Below are 6572 nucleotides of genomic sequence, written 5' to 3' on the forward strand. Positions count from 1 at the left end.
CCCTGTCCCTTCAGCTGTTGACCCTGTCCCTTCAGCTGTTGACCCTGTCCCTGCAGCTGTTGACCCTGTCCCTTCAGCTGTTGACCCTGTCCCTTCAGCTGTTGACCCTGTCCCTGCAGCTGTTGACCCTGTCCCTTCAGCTGTTGACCCTGTCCCTGCAGCTGTTGACCCTGTCCCTTCAGCTGTTGACCCTGTCCCTTCAGCTGTTGACCCTGTCCCTGCAGCTGTTGACCCTGTCCCTTCAGCTGTTGACCCTGTCCCTTCAGCTGTTGACCCTGTCCCTTCAGCTGTTGACCCTGTCCCTTCAGCTGTTGATGCTGTCCATGACTGGCTGGCTGACTGGCTGGCTGACTGGCTGGTTGACTGACTGGCTGAGTGGCTGACTGGCTGGCTGGCTGGCTGACTGGCTGGCTGGTTGACTGGCTGGCTGGCTGGCTGGCTGGCTGGCTGGCTGGCTGGCTGGCTGGCTGGCTGGCTGGCTGGTTGGCTGGCTGGCTGAATGTAGAGAAGTAAATGTAAAAGTTGTCAAAAATATAAATAGTAAAGTAAAGTACAGATACTCCAAAAAAATGACTTAAGTAGTACTTTAAATTATTTTTACTTTGGGATGCATCCAAGACAGCTGGAACTTGTAGCTGGCTGCTTTACCGTAAACACTGAACTGAACTTAGCCAGTAATGGGGATTTTTCAGTAGACTATAAGTTAAACTATATTAAACATAGTTATATCTTTTCAGACTATAAGTTAAACATAGTTAATCACAACATGACAGGCATTGGGACTAAGTGGTACAGAAGGAAGAGGCCTGGAACAGAGCCAGGAAATGGACCTGAGAAAGGGCCTGGGAATGGGCCTGTTATGTGTGGGAACTGCCTGTTATGTGTGGGAACTGCCTGCTATGTGTGGGAACTGCCTGTTATGTGTGGGAACTGCCTGCTATGTGTGGGAACTGCCTGTTATGTGTGGGAACTGCCTGTTATGTGTGGGAACTGCCTGCTATGTGTGGGAACTGCCTGTTATGTGTGGGAACTGCCTGTTATGTGTGGGAACTGCCTGTTATGTGTGGGAACTGCCTGTTATGTGTGGGAACTGCCTGTTATGTGTGGGAACTGCCTGCTATGTGTGGGAACTGCCTGTTATGTGTGGGAACTGCCTGTTATGTGTGGGAACTGCCTGCTATGTGTGGGAACTGCCTGTTATGTGTGGGAACTGCCTGCTATGTGTGGGAACTGCCTGTTATGTGTGGGAACTGCCTGTTATGTGTGGGAACTGCCTGTTATGTGTGGGAACTGCCTGCTATGTGTGGGAACTGCCTGTTATGTGTGGGAACTGCCTGTTATGTGTGGGAACTGCCTGTTATGTGTGGGAACTGCCTGCTATGTGTGGGAACTGCCTGCTATGTGTGGGAACTGCCTGTTATGTGTGGAACTGCCTGCTATGTGTGGGAACTGCCTGTTATGTGTGGGAACTGCCTGCTATGTGTGGGAACTGCCTGTTATGTGTGGGAACTGCCTGCTATGTGTGGGAACTGCCTGCTATGTGTGGGAACTGCCTGTTATGTGTGGGAACTGCCTGCTATGTGTGGGAACTGCCTGTTATGTGTGGGAACTGCCTGCTATGTGTGGGAACTGAATATGTTTGAGAACTGATTGTGGCTCAGAAAATTGACCTGTCATGTTTAAGCCATGTTTAAGTATCGATTGATATGTTTAAGGATCAATTAGAGGGTCAGAACAGAGCCAGGAAATGGCTTGGTCCCGCCACTATTGTTTCCAGACTGAATACATAGAAGGAAGAGAAGTCAGATTTCACCACTATTATAACATAAGGAAGTGGGCGGAGCGGTCAAGAGGTGAAAACTGGAAACAGTGGTGGAGGAACCAAACAGGGAGGGATTAAGCAAAAAAGTATGTAAAATGAGCAAGAACGGAACTGTAGAGAGCTGAGGGTTGGACAGTTAGATGCTCTGCAGACCACCTCGGCTCTATTGATTATGTAATAAAGTCTATCTATATATTGATTATGTAATAAAGTCTATATATATATTGATTATGTAATAAAGTCTATATATATTGATTATGTAATAAAGTCTATCTTTATATTGATTATGTAATAAAGTCTATATATATATTGATTATGTAATAAAGTCTATATATATATTGATTATGTAATAAAGTCTATATATATTGATTATGTAATAAAGTCTATCTATATATTGATTATGTAATAAAGTCTATATATATTGATTATGTAATAAAGTCTATCTATATATTGATTATGTAATAAAGTATATCTTAATTCTACAAAAACTCAAAGTACTTTGTGTTTTACTGAGGACAAGGACAATTTTCTACATCAGCCAGTCAACCAGCCAGCCAGCCAGCCAGTCAACCAGCCAGCCAGTCAGTCAGTCAGTCAGTCAACCAGCCAGCCAGCCAGCCAGCCAGCCAGTCAGCCAGTCAACCAGCCAGCCAGTCAGCCAGCCAGTCAGCCAGTCAGCCAGCCAGCCAGATATCCCAAAAAACTACTTAAGTAGTACTTTAAAGTATTTTTACTTAAGTACTTTACACCACTGATTTGGGATTCATCCAAGACAGCTGGAACTTGTAGCTGGCTGCTTTACCGTGAACACTGAACTGAACTTAGCCATGGTTATATATCTGAGGTAGTTAAACTACTCCATGGTTATATATCTGAGGTAGTTAAACTACTCCATGGTTATATAGCTGAGGTAGTTAAACTACTCCATGGTTATATATCTGAGGTAGTTAAACTACTCCATGGTTATATATCTGAGGTAGTTAAACTACTCCATGGTTATATAGCTGAGGTAGTTAAACTACTCCATGGTTATATATCTGAGGTAGTTAAACTACTCCATGGTTATATAGCTGAGGTAGTTAAACTACTCCATGGTTATATATCTGAGGTAGTTAAACTACTCCATGGTTATATAGCTGAGGTAGTTAAACTACTCCATGGTTATATAGCTGAAGTAGTTATGACACTCCATGTGCTACTCAGTGCTGCCTTCATCTTGCAGTGTTGGAGTCTGTGGTTCATCCTGTGGCTGGAAACATCTGGAAACTGATACACTCTCCCTGTGGTCTAACCTCTAATTTTACATTTTAGTCACTTAGTAGACACTCTTATCCAGAGCGACTTACAGTAGTGAGTGCATGGGGTCACGCCATGGGAATCAAACCCACAACCCTGGCGTTGCAAGTGCCATGCTCTACCAACTGAACCATGCTCTACCAACTGAACCATGTTCTACCAACTGAACCATGCTCTACCAACTGAACCATGCTCTACCAACTGAACCATGCTCTACCAACTGAACCGTGCTCTACCAACTGAACCATGCTCTACCAACTGAACCATGCTCTACCAACTGAACCATGCTCTACCAACTGAACCATGCTCTACCAACTGAACCATGCTCTACCAACTGAACCATGTTCTACCAACTGAACCGTGCTCTACCAACTGAACCGTGTTCTACCAACTGAACCATGCTCTACCAACTGAACCATGCTCTACCAACTGAACCATGCTCTACCAACTGAACCATGTTCTACCAACTGAACCATGCTCTACCAACTGAACCATGCTCTACCAACTGAACCATGCTCTACCAACTGAACCATGCTCTACCAACTGAACCATGCTCTACCAACTATGCTTTACCAACTGAACCATGCTCTACCAACTGAACCATGTTCTACCAACTGAACCACGCTCTACCAACTGAATCATGCTCTACCAACTGAACCATGCTCTACCAACCATGCTCTACCAACTGAACTATGCTCTACCAACTGAACCATGCTCTACCAACTGAACCACGCTCTACCAACTGAACCATGCTCTACCAACTGAACCATGCTCTACCAACTGAACCATGCTCTACCAACTGAACCATGCTCTACCAACTGAACCATGCTCTACCAACTGAACCACGCTCTACCAACTGAACCATGCTGTACCAACTGAACCATGCTCTACCAACTGAACCATGCTCTACCAACTGAACCATGTTCTACCAACTGAACCATGCTCTACCAACTGAACCATGCTCTACCAACTGAACCATGCTCTACCAACTGAACCATGCTCTACCAACTGAACCACGCTCTACCAACAGAACCATGCTCTACCAACTGAACCATGCTCTACCAACTGAACCATGCTCTACCAACTGAACCATGCTCTACCAACTGAACTATGTTCTACCAACTGAACCATGCTCTACCAACTGAACCATGCTCTACCAACTGAACCATGCTCTACCAACTGAACCATGTTCTACCAACTGAACCAAGCTCTACCAACTGAACCATGTTCTACCAACTGAACCATGCTCTACCAACTGAACCATGCTCTACCAACTGAACCATGCTCTACCAACTGAACCATGCTCTACCAACTGAACCATGCTCTACCAACTGAACCATGCTCTACCAACTGAACCATGCTCTACCAACTGAACCATGCTCTACCAACTGAACCACGCTCTACCAACAGAACCATGCTCTACCAACTGAACCATGCTCTACCAACTGAACCATGCTCTACCAACTGAACCATGCTCTACCAACTGAACCATGTTCTACCAACTGAACCATGCTCTACCAACTGAACCATGCTCTACCAACTGAACCATGCTCTACCAACTGAACCATGTTCTACCAACTGAACCAAGCTCTACCAACTGAACCATGCTCTACCAACTGAACCATGCTCTACCAACTGAACCATGCTCTACCAACTGAACCATGCTCTACCAACTGAACCATGTTCTACCAACTGAACCATGCTCTACCAACTGAACCATGCTCTACCAACTGAACCATGCTCTACCAACTGAACCATGCTCTACCAACTGAACCATGCTCTACCAACTGAACCATGCTCTACCAACTATGCTCTACCAACTGAACCACACTCTACCAACTGAACCATGCTCTACCAACTGAACCATGCTCTACCAACTGAACCATGCTCTACCAACTATGCTCTACCAACTGAACCACACTCTACCAACTGAACCATGCTCTACCAACTGAACCATGCTCTACCAACTGAACCACGCTCTACCAACTGAACCACGCTCTACCAACTGAACCACGCTCTACCAACTGAACCATGCTCTACCAACTGAACCATGCTCTACCAACTGAACCATGCTCTACCAACTGAACCATGCTCTACCAACTGAACCATGCTCTACCAACTGAACCATGCTCTACCAACTGAACCATGCTCTACCAACTGAACCACGCTCTACCAACTGAACCACGCTCTTCCAACTGAACCACGCTCTACCAACTGAACCATGCTCTACCAACTGAACCACACTCTACCAACTGAACCATGCTCTACCAACTGAACCATGTTCTACCAACTGAACCACGCTCTTCCAACTGAACCACGCTCTACCAACTGAACCATGCTCTACCAACTGAACCACACTCTACCAACTGAACCATGCTCTACCAACTGAACCATGTTCTACCAACTGAACCACGCTCTTCCAACTGAACCACGCTCTACCAACTGAACCATGCTCTACCAACTGAACCACGCTCTTCCAACTGAACCACGCTCTACCAACTGAACCATGCTCTACCAACTGAACCACGCTCTTCCAACTGAACCACGCTCTACCAACTGAACCATGCTCTACCAACTATGCTCTACCAACTGAACCACACTCTACCAACTGAACCATGCTCTACCAACTGAACCATGCTCTACCAACTGAACCATGCTCTACCAACTATGCTCTACCAACTGAACCACACTCTACCAACTGAACCATGCTCTACCAACTGAACCATGCTCTACCAACTGAACCACGCTCTACCAACTGAACCACGCTCTACCAACTGAACCACGCTCTACCAACTGAACCATGCTCTACCAACTGAACCATGCTCTACCAACTGAACCATGCTCTACCAACTGAACCATGCTCTACCAACATAACCATGCTCTACCAACTGAACCATGCTCTACCAACTGAACCATGCTCTACCAACTGAACCACGCTCTACCAACTGAACCACGCTCTTCCAACTGAACCACGCTCTACCAACTGAACCATGCTCTACCAACTGAACCACACTCTACCAACTGAACCATGCTCTACCAACTGAACCATGTTCTACCAACTGAACCACGCTCTTCCAACTGAACCACGCTCTACCAACTGAACCATGCTCTACCAACTGAACCACACTCTACCAACTGAACCATGCTCTACCAACTGAACCATGTTCTACCAACTGAACCACGCTCTTCCAACTGAACCACGCTCTACCAACTGAACCATGCTCTACCAACTGAACCACGCTCTTCCAACTGAACCACGCTCTACCAACTGAACCATGCTCTACCAACTGAACCACGCTCTACCAACTGAACCACGCTCTTCCAACTGAACCACGCTCTACCAACTGAACCACGCTCTACCAACTGAACCATGCTCTACCAACTGAACCGGACCCAAACTGATACACTCTGCTACGCTGTTATCATTCAACCACTGGACTTTTATTTTGCATAA

General features: G+C 46.1%; 1 protein-coding gene across 1 annotated transcript in view; it reads right to left on the reverse strand.

The window, feature by feature from the left end:
- Positions 1-6537: 6537 nt before the first annotated feature.
- The window catches only part of dpt (dermatopontin), a 34281-nt gene continuing 34246 nt past the window's right edge, over positions 6538-6572 (reverse strand). Inside the window, exon 6 of the mRNA XM_041890981.2 lies at positions 6538-6572. This exon is cut by the window's right edge and continues 505 nt beyond it. The gene's annotated coding sequence lies outside the window, so the exon portion shown is untranslated.

This window comes from Coregonus clupeaformis, chromosome 11 (assembly GCF_020615455.1).
Source record: "Coregonus clupeaformis isolate EN_2021a chromosome 11, ASM2061545v1, whole genome shotgun sequence".
Lineage (NCBI taxonomy): Eukaryota > Metazoa > Chordata > Actinopteri > Salmoniformes > Salmonidae > Coregonus > Coregonus clupeaformis.